Source organism: Pleurodeles waltl, chromosome 3_2 (assembly GCF_031143425.1).
Source record: "Pleurodeles waltl isolate 20211129_DDA chromosome 3_2, aPleWal1.hap1.20221129, whole genome shotgun sequence".
Taxonomy (NCBI): domain Eukaryota; kingdom Metazoa; phylum Chordata; class Amphibia; order Caudata; family Salamandridae; genus Pleurodeles; species Pleurodeles waltl.
Window position 1 is genome coordinate 129054917 of NC_090441.1, and position 10089 is coordinate 129065005.

A 10089-nucleotide genomic window follows, 5' to 3' on the forward strand; every position below is an offset into this window, starting at 1 on the left:
ATCAGCGTTACAGAGTTGCAGTAGTCGTCTTAGCTACTTTGTTGCAGGTTTGCAGGCTTCCAGCGCGGTCAGCAGTCGATTCCTTATCAGAAGGTGAAGAGAGAGATGCAGAGGAACTCGGATGAGCTCTTGCATTCGTTATCTAAGGAATCCCAAGAGACAGAGACCCTAAATAGCCAGAAAAGAGGGTTTGGCTACCTAGGAGAGAGGATAGGCTAGCAACACCTGAAGGAGTCTATCACAAGGAGTCTCTGACGTCACCTGGTGGCACTGGCCACTCAGAGCAGTCCAGTGTGCCAGCAGCACCTCTGTTTCCAAGATGGCAGAGGTCTGGAGCACACTGGAGGAGCTCTGGGCACCTCCCAGGGGAGGTACAGGTCAGGGGAGTGGTCACTCCCCTTTCCTTTGTCCAGTTTCGCGCCAGAGCAGGGCTAAGGGGTCCCTGAACCGGTGTAGACTGGCTTATGCAGAATTGGGCACATCTGTGCCCAAGAAAGCATTTCCAGAGGCTGGGGAGGCTACTCCTCCCCTGCCTTCACACCATTTTCCAAAGGGAGAGGGTGTAACACCCTCTCTCAGAGGAAGTTCTTTGTTCTGCCATCCTGGGCCAGGCCTGGCTGGACCCCAGGAGGGCAGATGCCTGTCTGAGGGGTTGGCAGCAGCAGCAGCTGCAGTGAAACCCCAGGAAAGGCAGTTTGGCAGTACCAGGGTCTGTGCTACAGACCACTGGGATCATGGGATTGTGCCAACTATGCCAGGATGGTATAGAGGGGGCAATTCCATGATCATAGACATGTTACATGGCCATATTCGGAGTTACCATTGTGAAGCTACATATAGGTAGTGACCTATATGTAGTGCACGCGTGTAATGGTGTCCCCGCACTCACAAAGTTCAGGGAATTGGCTCTAAACAATGTGGGGGCACCTTGGCTAGTGCCAGGGTGCCCTCACACTAAGTAACTTTGCACCTAACCTTTACCAGGTAAAGGTTAGACATATAGGTGACTTATAAGTTACTTAAGTGCAGTGTAAAATGGCTGTGAAATAACGTGGACGTTATTTCACTCAGGCTGCAGTGGCAGGCCTGTGTAAGAATTGTCAGAGCTCCCTATGGGTGGCAAAAGAAATGCTGCAGTCCATAGGGATCTCCTGGAACCCCAATACCCTGGGTACCTCAGTACCATATACAGGGAGTGCAGAATTATTAGGCAAATGAGTATTTTGACCACATCATCCTCTTTATGCATGTTGTCTTACTCCAAGCTGTATAGGCTCGAAAGCCTACTACCAATTAAGCATATTAGGTGATGTGCATCTCTGTAATGAGAAGGGGTGTGGTCTAATGACATCAACACCCTATATCAGGTGTGCATAATTATTAGGCAACTTCCTTTCCTTTGGCAAAATGGGTCAAAAGAAGGACTTGACAGGCTCAGAAAAGTCAAAAATAGTGAGATATCTTGCAGAGGGATGCAGCACTCTTAAAACTGCAAAGCTTCTGAAGTGTGATCATCGAACAATCAAGCGTTTCATTCAAAATAGTCAACAGGGTCGCAAGAAGCGTGTGGAAAAACCAAGGCGCAAAATAACTGCCCATGAACTGAGAAAAGTCAAGCGTGCAGCTGCCACGATGCCACTTGCCACCAGTTTGGCCATATTTCAGAGCTGCAACATCACTGGAGTGCCCAAAAGCACAAGGTGTGCAATACTCAGAGACATGGCCAAGGTAAGAAAGGCTGAAAGACGACCACCACTGAACAAGACACACAAGCTGAAACGTCAAACTGGGCCAAGAAATATCTCAAGACTGATTTTTCTAAGGTTTTATGGACTGATGAAATGAGAGTGAGTCTTGATGGGCCAGATGGATGGGCCCGTGGCTGGATTGGTAAAGGGCAGAGAGCTCCAGTCCGACTCAGACGCCAGCAAGGTGGAGGTGGAGTACTGGTTTGGGCTGGTATCATCAAAGATGAGCTTGTGGGGCCTTTTCGGGTTGAGGATGGAGTCAAGCTCAACTCCCAGTCCTACTGCCAGTTCCTGGAAGACACCTTCTTCAAGCAGTGGTACAGGAAGAAGTCTGCATCCTTCAAGAAAAACATGATTTTCATGCAGGACAATGCTCCATCACACGCGTCCAAGTACTCCACAGCGTGGCTGGCAAGAAAGGGTATAAAAGAAGGAAATCTAATGACATGGCCTCCTTGTTCACCTGATCTGAACCCCATTGAGAACCTGTGGTCCATCATCAAATGTGAGATTTACAAGGAGGGAAAACAGTACACCTCTCTGAACAGTGTCTGGGAGGCTGTGGTTGCTGCTGCACGCAATGTTGATGGTGAACAGATCAAAACACTGACAGAATCCATGGATGGCAGGCTTTTGAGTGTCCTTGCAAAGAAAGGTGGCTATATTGGTCACTGATTTGTTTTTGTTTTGTTTTTGAATGTCAGAAATGTATATTTGTGAATGTTGAGATGTTATATTGGTTTCACTGGTAATAATAAATAATTGAAATGGGTATATATTTTTTTTTGTTAAGTTGCCTAATAATTATGCACAGTGATAGTCACCTGCACACACAGATATCCCCCTAACATAGCTAAAACTAAAAACAAACTAAAAACTACTTCCAAAAATATTCAGCTTTGATATTAATGAGTTTTTTGGGTTCATTGAGAACATGGTTGTTGTTCAATAATAAAATTAATCCTCAAAAATACAACTTGCCTAATAATTCTGCACTCCCTGTACTAGGGAATTATAAGGGTGTTCCAGTAAGCCAATGTAAATTGGTAAAATTTGTCACTAGCCTGTTAGTGACAATTTAGAAAGAAATGAGAGAGCATAACCACTGAGGTTCTGATTAGCAGAGCCTCAGTGAGACAGTTAGTCACTACACAGGTAACACATTCAGGCACACTTATGAGCACTGGGGCCCTGGTGAACAGGGTCCCAGTGACACATACAACTAAAACAACATATATACAGTGAAAAATGGGGGTAACATGCCAGGCAAGATGGTACTTTCCTACACCATGGAACGCCTCCCTAATGCAGAGTAAGGCACACTGCGAATTGCGTTGCCTTACCTTACTCCATATCTATGAGGGCATTCAAAGCCAAGCAAAGTGGCATTACGTGGCCTAATAAATATGGGGGCATACTTATGAGAGGCTTGCGCCACAGGTGACTCACTTTTCTTGACAGTTTGGTGGCACAAGCCTCTCAACCATATTGTGAGGCCACGCAAATCCACTTTGCATGGCTTTCCATGGCCTCATCGATATGGAGGAAGAGAAAGCAGCGCAAGTCGCTGTGTGGCCTTACTCTGCACCAGGGCGGCGTTCCATGGACATTGCGGTGGGTTTGACGCTCCTCCAGATTTACTTAATCGCATAAACTTATGGCTCCCCAGAGCAGGCGTGAAGAGGAGAAATATTTTCATTTCTCTTCATTTTTTCCTCTTTCAAATGAAAGAGGAAATCACCTCTCAGAATTGTTTTTGTGCAGGAAGGTGGCCTTCCTGCACAAAGACAATCCTGCATGCAATTCAGGCGCCCTTCCACCATGGTGCAAGAGTGCCTGGATTGGCACTAGGCAGCCAATTGTGCATCAGCACAGTGGGAAAGGAAAGGACTGCACCAAATTTCATAAATACGGTGCATTCCTGTCCTTTCACATTGGCGTAGGGTAGCACAGCAAAAAAGACTTGCGGCATTACTCTATGCCAATTCCCCATAAATGTAGACCATGATTTAGAGGTTCGCACCACAGTTGCTTCACAAAATGTGATGCAACGGCAGTGAGAGGGGCCCCTACATTAGGTAACGTAGTGCTCTATTCATGGCATTGCATTATGTCAATTTATGAAGTTTAGGTTGGGCTTTTCCATCATACGCCCTTTTGCCAGGTCAGAAGCAAAGACAAAAGAAAAGGTACAGCTCCGCACGTACTAACCTCGCTTCTGGTTAAGCCAAAGCTCGTGAAGCTGGCACTCTCACTCTGATTTCTGGAAGTTTGAAACTGTGGGCCCTTGAGGTACAGAGCAAAGATGCCTTTTCCGATCAACTTCAGTTAAGTTATATTTTCAACTCTCATGTGTATGCATGAATGAGTGCTGTATTTGTATGTCTGTCTGCATGCATGCACAAATGTGAATCTGTGTATGGGAATGAATAATTGCATGCATGAGAATTCTTCAATCCCTGCAAATATTATTCGTTTTTTTCCAATTCCAAATTAAGAAGTGACTGGCAGCTGGTACAGCAAAGGAAGCCTGTGAATCAATATACAAAATTAAATATGTTAAACAGAGTAAATGTACCTCCATAATATGCAATGCACAGGATTAAATTGGTATCAGAATGGTGGAAGCATGCTCGCTTCATATAAATTATTTTCAGCAGAAGCACAGTGTTGTCCTGTGTCCCTACAGCTTTCAGACTCAAATCTGTGCAGAATCCACTTGTTGTCTCACGACAGAGACCTTATCAAGCACACACAGGCCCACCTACAAATTTGGTAAAGAAATATACTTTGCATTCCTATTCTCAACCCTGGGAAAACGCATCAACAATAATAATAATATCATGCATTAACAATATATAATATCGTGTTTTATATATCATCCGCTACTGCGTTTTTGATGTTTCCTAGTTCCTCAAATAACCAGCTTGCTCTTACACCTTACCATGGTTCACAATTTATTGGCCATGATGAATGCCAGAGGCTGCTTTTGGATTGACACACACATATCAAGAACCAACCTTAAACTCAATAAGATATCATTAACCAATGTTAATGAAATGTACTAATCAATAATTATTACTTATGAAATATTGAATATATGTTAGACCAATGCAGTAATATACCATATTGAGAGTTATGAAGTATGTTCTAGCTTTATTAATTGGAGGCCTTAACGTAGTGAGTGTCTTGGCCTATTTTGCCAGGCTTCGTGTAAAAGCTGTATTTCTTAGTGTTTAGTAAAAATGCTGACCAAGAGAATTAAACTGGTAAAAGTCTATTGTATTGTTTAAATGTGCATATAACGGAAGCTTTTCGTGAGAACCGACTGCTAGGAGATGATGTTCTTGCTAATGCAACATTTTAGTTTTTTTGTGTGTGAGACTGACTTTCCAAGGACAAGAACAATGGAATTCTGACTTGAGTAGAAGCTGCAAAAATATTGTTACCCGACAAGCCGGATGATGAGGACATTGCAAGAGGAACCAATCAACAATATGATAACGGAGAAATATTAGAATTCATAGATATGGTATAGTACTTTTATTGGAGAAAGTGTGAACATACGATTAACTGACCAATAGGGAATTAGGGGATAGTTTAAGTGACTTTAATATAACAATGCTAATTCTGGGAGAGACATTCATTTCGACATTTTTAGAGAAGACAGATTATTCTGCCATTTGGGTCATTCCGACATTCTGGCTCCTTAGGCTCATATTTTCCTGACTGAGAGCCTGATGCCTTGCTGATCGACTGATGTCCTGAGGACGAAGAATGATTCTGCTTTGATGACCCATACCGAGCATAGCTATACATCGAAATGTGATTATTATGCATATTTGCTTTTTCTTTCTACGTACCAACTGCGCTGTTTTGATAGAACCATAGTTAGATGATTTTCCAAATTGACGGTACTAAATTGTTTAGCATGAAGCCAAACATGCCGATGCTAATCTGATGTTAGTTAAGGATTCTCACTAATTGAATTATGATAACAGGGACTAATGCTTGGTGACCTTCTCTGCTGAACTTCATGTACTTCATTACGTTGACGCAGCTGACTTTGCTATTGATTTGCACCGTAGCTTTAGAATGTGTTGTAGTTCAAGCTTTGATTAGATTGCATTTCTTCCGCCACTTTGGACAACCAGTGTTGTTTCTGTATGTGTTTCGTTTGATGTTGAGATTAATCTACATGACCTTAGCATTATTAATATAGGGAAATAAACATTCTAAACTTTTACTAAAGGTGTAGTTATTCATGACTGAAAGGTCATGGTGCGTGACAATTACTGACTCCAATGATTATTGATTTTATTGATTACTAGTGATTGTCGATTATTGTGTATTGATTATTGATTATGTACTGGAGCTATGGTAAGAACTTCTTAATTGCGAGTCAAAAGGTTAATCGACCTATTTGCGTCCCCTTGTAAGTTTACTTATTAAGGTCAGGCGCGCTAACAGTGGTACCGGCACATGTCTGGGTACTGTTGGGATGGTTGCAATGATATTGTGCGCTGTAAGATGCAGCACACGTGTGTTTGGGCAATGAGGCAGGGCAGTTGCAAGGTGTTACTGCAAGGGACACCAGCATGACGTAACCCCAGGTATGGTATTGACTGACTTCCTAGTCTCTGATGTCTTGGTCGTGTTGGTAGAGTTAATTTAACTATATGCGAGGGATGTTGTTAGGAGACAACCAGAGGCACAGTCATTAGACATGCCATCCATCCCATGTACTGCATATGTACATGTAGGTATTTAGCCCTGGTGATTGACATATGTCCAGGTTGTGTACGTGTTGTGGTGCATGGCAGTACTAAGGCGTAGGTACATTTATAGCTTACGTCAGCATGGTGCTACTTGCTTCATGTGCAATGTGTCCCTCTGCGCTCCTTTGACATGCATTGAGTGTGTCCTATGTGGCTCCCCCTTCTTGCACTTAACAATTTAACATTCATTTCCCCATATCCGACTTACCCTGCATTTGTGGTGTTTCCTGGTAGTCTGCCCTGTCCTGCGATTCCAATGACCAGTTCCTCCGGGATGACTTCTGCAACCATCTCCTCCATCTCGTCCAGGTCCTCTTGTGGTGCTGGACTACCACCTCCAGTTTGCAGTGCTGCCTTCCTGTGCGATGCCATTTTTGTCTTTGTCCTTCGCTTGCAGTCCTGCGAGCGTTTCTTGCACTCAGTTACGGTTCTCCTCACCTCTGTCACACTGTTAATCTTGTCTACTATCTGCTGCCAGATTGCCTCTCTCCTTCCAATTGCTAATTTTGAGGTAACGAAGAGTTGATGTTGATGCTCTGTCACCTCTCTCATCAGTATTTCATACTCCTCCGCACTGAAACAACACTTTCTCTTTTTCTTCTTCCTCCCCTGGGTTGTTTGTCCTTCTGGCTGGTTCCTGGTTAATTTGGGTCACCCTGGGGTCTCTCCTGGCTTTCTGGCTCCATTTTGCCTCTCCTTTGCACTGTTTTGTGCATTGGTGTCTAAAGTTGACGCTATCGCTGTAAAAAATGGTGCATTTCTATTTTGCAACATGTTTATGTGTCTTAAAACAGGTTAGAGTCATTTTTTCGACGTTAACATAATTTTGCATTACCACAAGGCGCAATGGTTAACTTCACAAATGTTGACTCTAACCTATTATTAGCACCACCCACCATCATAATATAAATATGAACCCCAGGTGGCGTTAAAATATGGTGCTATCCAGCACTAGTCTTTTTGACGCAGAACTGCGTTTACACAGTTTTGCGTCAAAAAGTATAAATCTGGCACTAAGTCATGGGTCACGTGACAGGAAAGGCTGCACCACAATAATTTCCCTGCTCAAGTCATAATGTCGGCTCCTTTAACTCTGCACATTTTGAATGTGCCTCACATGGGCTTTTGTGAGGACTAGTGGCACCCAAGAAGAGGACTTTTATATGCCTACGTCAAAGCATGCTTGCTGGCTCATTGCTATTCTTTCTGAGACAATGAATGAACCAGTGTGTCTTGTACTTGAAGCCTATAAGGCTGCATCAGCTGCTGTAACAAATCAAGTATTGACAAAGAGGAACGAGTTAGAGCTATTGGTATTGTAAATTCTTAACTGGACTTTTCTTGACACATCAATTGAAAATGAAAATTAAAACAGATGCATAAGCGAGCCAATTCAAAGCGCTACAGCCCCCATGAGCATGAGCACGAGGGAGAGACACAAAAGGAAAAAGATGTTTGCTCGCAGTCAAACGTATCGGCAAACGTGCAATTATACATATAACAGGGTCGGTGTCCAAGGCAGTAACAAAACCGCCCCACGGAGGGACAAACGAAAAGCATTTACCAATGATAACAAAGGATTTTTGAAAGGCAAGCTCATTAACGAGTAATAGTGATGGGCGTGCGGTGGGCGTGGTTAAAAGCCCACAGATAGATTACAACAGGTCAAAGCACTTGTGCGCTCGACCTAATGAATAAGTTAGGCACGTCCAGCGCTAGGTTCATCATATCACTTTTTTCCAAAAGCATTGATGAAGCCAATAGGTCTCACCGATGCAAGACCTATTGGCTTTGTCAATCTTTTTTGCCATGTTGTACGGCTGTGCGGCTGCTGTATAGCATGGTTCATAATAAAATAAAATAAAAAAGCGCTGTGATGGAGCAAGTGTTGACTGCGCCATAGCACCTTTTTTTTTACTTTCAGCAATATTGCATAGCAGCCACGCTGCTGTACATGGCTCTTGCATAAGTACTACCTACTGGTTTTGCTATTGCTTGTGGTTTTTAGGCAAGGGTTGATTAAGTGATTTTCCCAGGATCACAGGAGGTCAATTATGCTAGATTCAGGCCCATATTTATACTTTTTGACGCAAATCAGTGCCAGCAAAAATCATGCCTCAAACCGACTTGCGCCATTTTTTGAAGCACAACCCTTATTGAAATGACTCCTGTCTTAGCAAAGACAGGAGTCATGCCCCCTTGCCCAATGGCCATGCCCAGGGGACTTCTGTCCCCTGAGCATGGTCGTTGGGCACAGTGGCATGTAGGGGGTCCCAAATTAGGCCCCCCAATGCCACTATAAAAAAAAAAAAAAATACTTACCTCAACTTACCTGTACTTCCCTGGAATGGGTCCCCCCATCCATGGGTGTCCTCCAGGGGTGGGCGAGGGTGGCAGGGGGTGTCCCTGAGGGCAGGGGAGGGCACCTCTGGACTCCTTTGGAGCCCACAGGTCCCTTAACACCTGCCCTGACCCAGTCGTTAAAAAACGGCACACATCAGGCTGTGCGCCATTTTTTAAGGCCCACCCCCTCCTGTGCGTCAAAATGACGCTGGAGTATAAATAAGGCTCACAGGCCATAAAGTCATTTTTGGGGCGGGAACGCCTACCTTGCATGTCAGACGCACATTCAGCGCAAACAGAGTATAAATATGCCCCTCAATCTTTATTCATCAGTTTCAAAGTCGTGGCATGATCTAAATAAATATACATACATTTGACACACACACATATGTTTATAATATATATTTTAACAGACCTTTACAATTAAGTCAAAGAAGATATTTGAATAATATTTCAATAATCAATGAGAAAAAATAAAGAGCTGATCCAGAAATAAAACACAAATTGGACAGTTAAATGTTTTATTTCTCAACTGACTTTCTCTTATCTGTTTTCATAGAAAGTTTGAACTAGAAAATTAAAAAAGAAATTCTATCACACAATACTTTTTTTTAACTGTATAAGGGTAACCCTACACTTGGTAGGGCTTTCAAAAATTGAATGAAACTCTTAAATGTTCCTCTCCACGGAAATCTTTAGTAAAAGGCGAAAGATTTATTCGATTTGAAGAGAAACCAGAGTATGCTAATTGAAGCCGCCGACTATTGCACCAGGAAACACCGTTCCACAGACTATCAGGGCGACTAGGTTTACTAAGGTCATCATAGAAAACCCTTCGAAATAGAACCAAGTTATAATATAGTTGTAATACTTTACACTGATAAAACACTTGTTGCCACAGAAAGAAACAAGCGGAGAGCCCAGCAGTGAGAGGAATTATGGGTATGCAAATTTAGTCGCAGGTCACGTGACAGGAAAGGCTGCAAGACATTTTCCATGGTCAAATCGTAATTTCTGCTCCTTTAATTATCCATGTAACCAGCTGTCTGCAAGGCGGCAACAAAACCGCCCCAAGTAGATAAAGAATTTTTAAAGGGAAGCCCATGAATGAGTGATAGTGAGGAGCGTGCGGTGGGCGTGGTTAAAAGCCACTGAGAGCTCACACCAGGACAAAGAATTTACACACTCGACCTCGAAAGGCTAAGGTAGCGCCGACAGCC

At 43.3% G+C, this 10089-nt stretch overlaps 1 non-coding gene across 1 annotated transcript; it reads right to left on the reverse strand.

The window, feature by feature from the left end:
• Positions 1-9496: 9496 nt before the first annotated feature.
• Positions 9497-9612, reverse strand: LOC138286884 (U5 spliceosomal RNA). The gene has a single exon (XR_011202151.1). It is a non-coding gene; the product is annotated as a U5 spliceosomal RNA (small nuclear RNA).
• Positions 9613-10089: the final 477 nt, after the last annotated feature.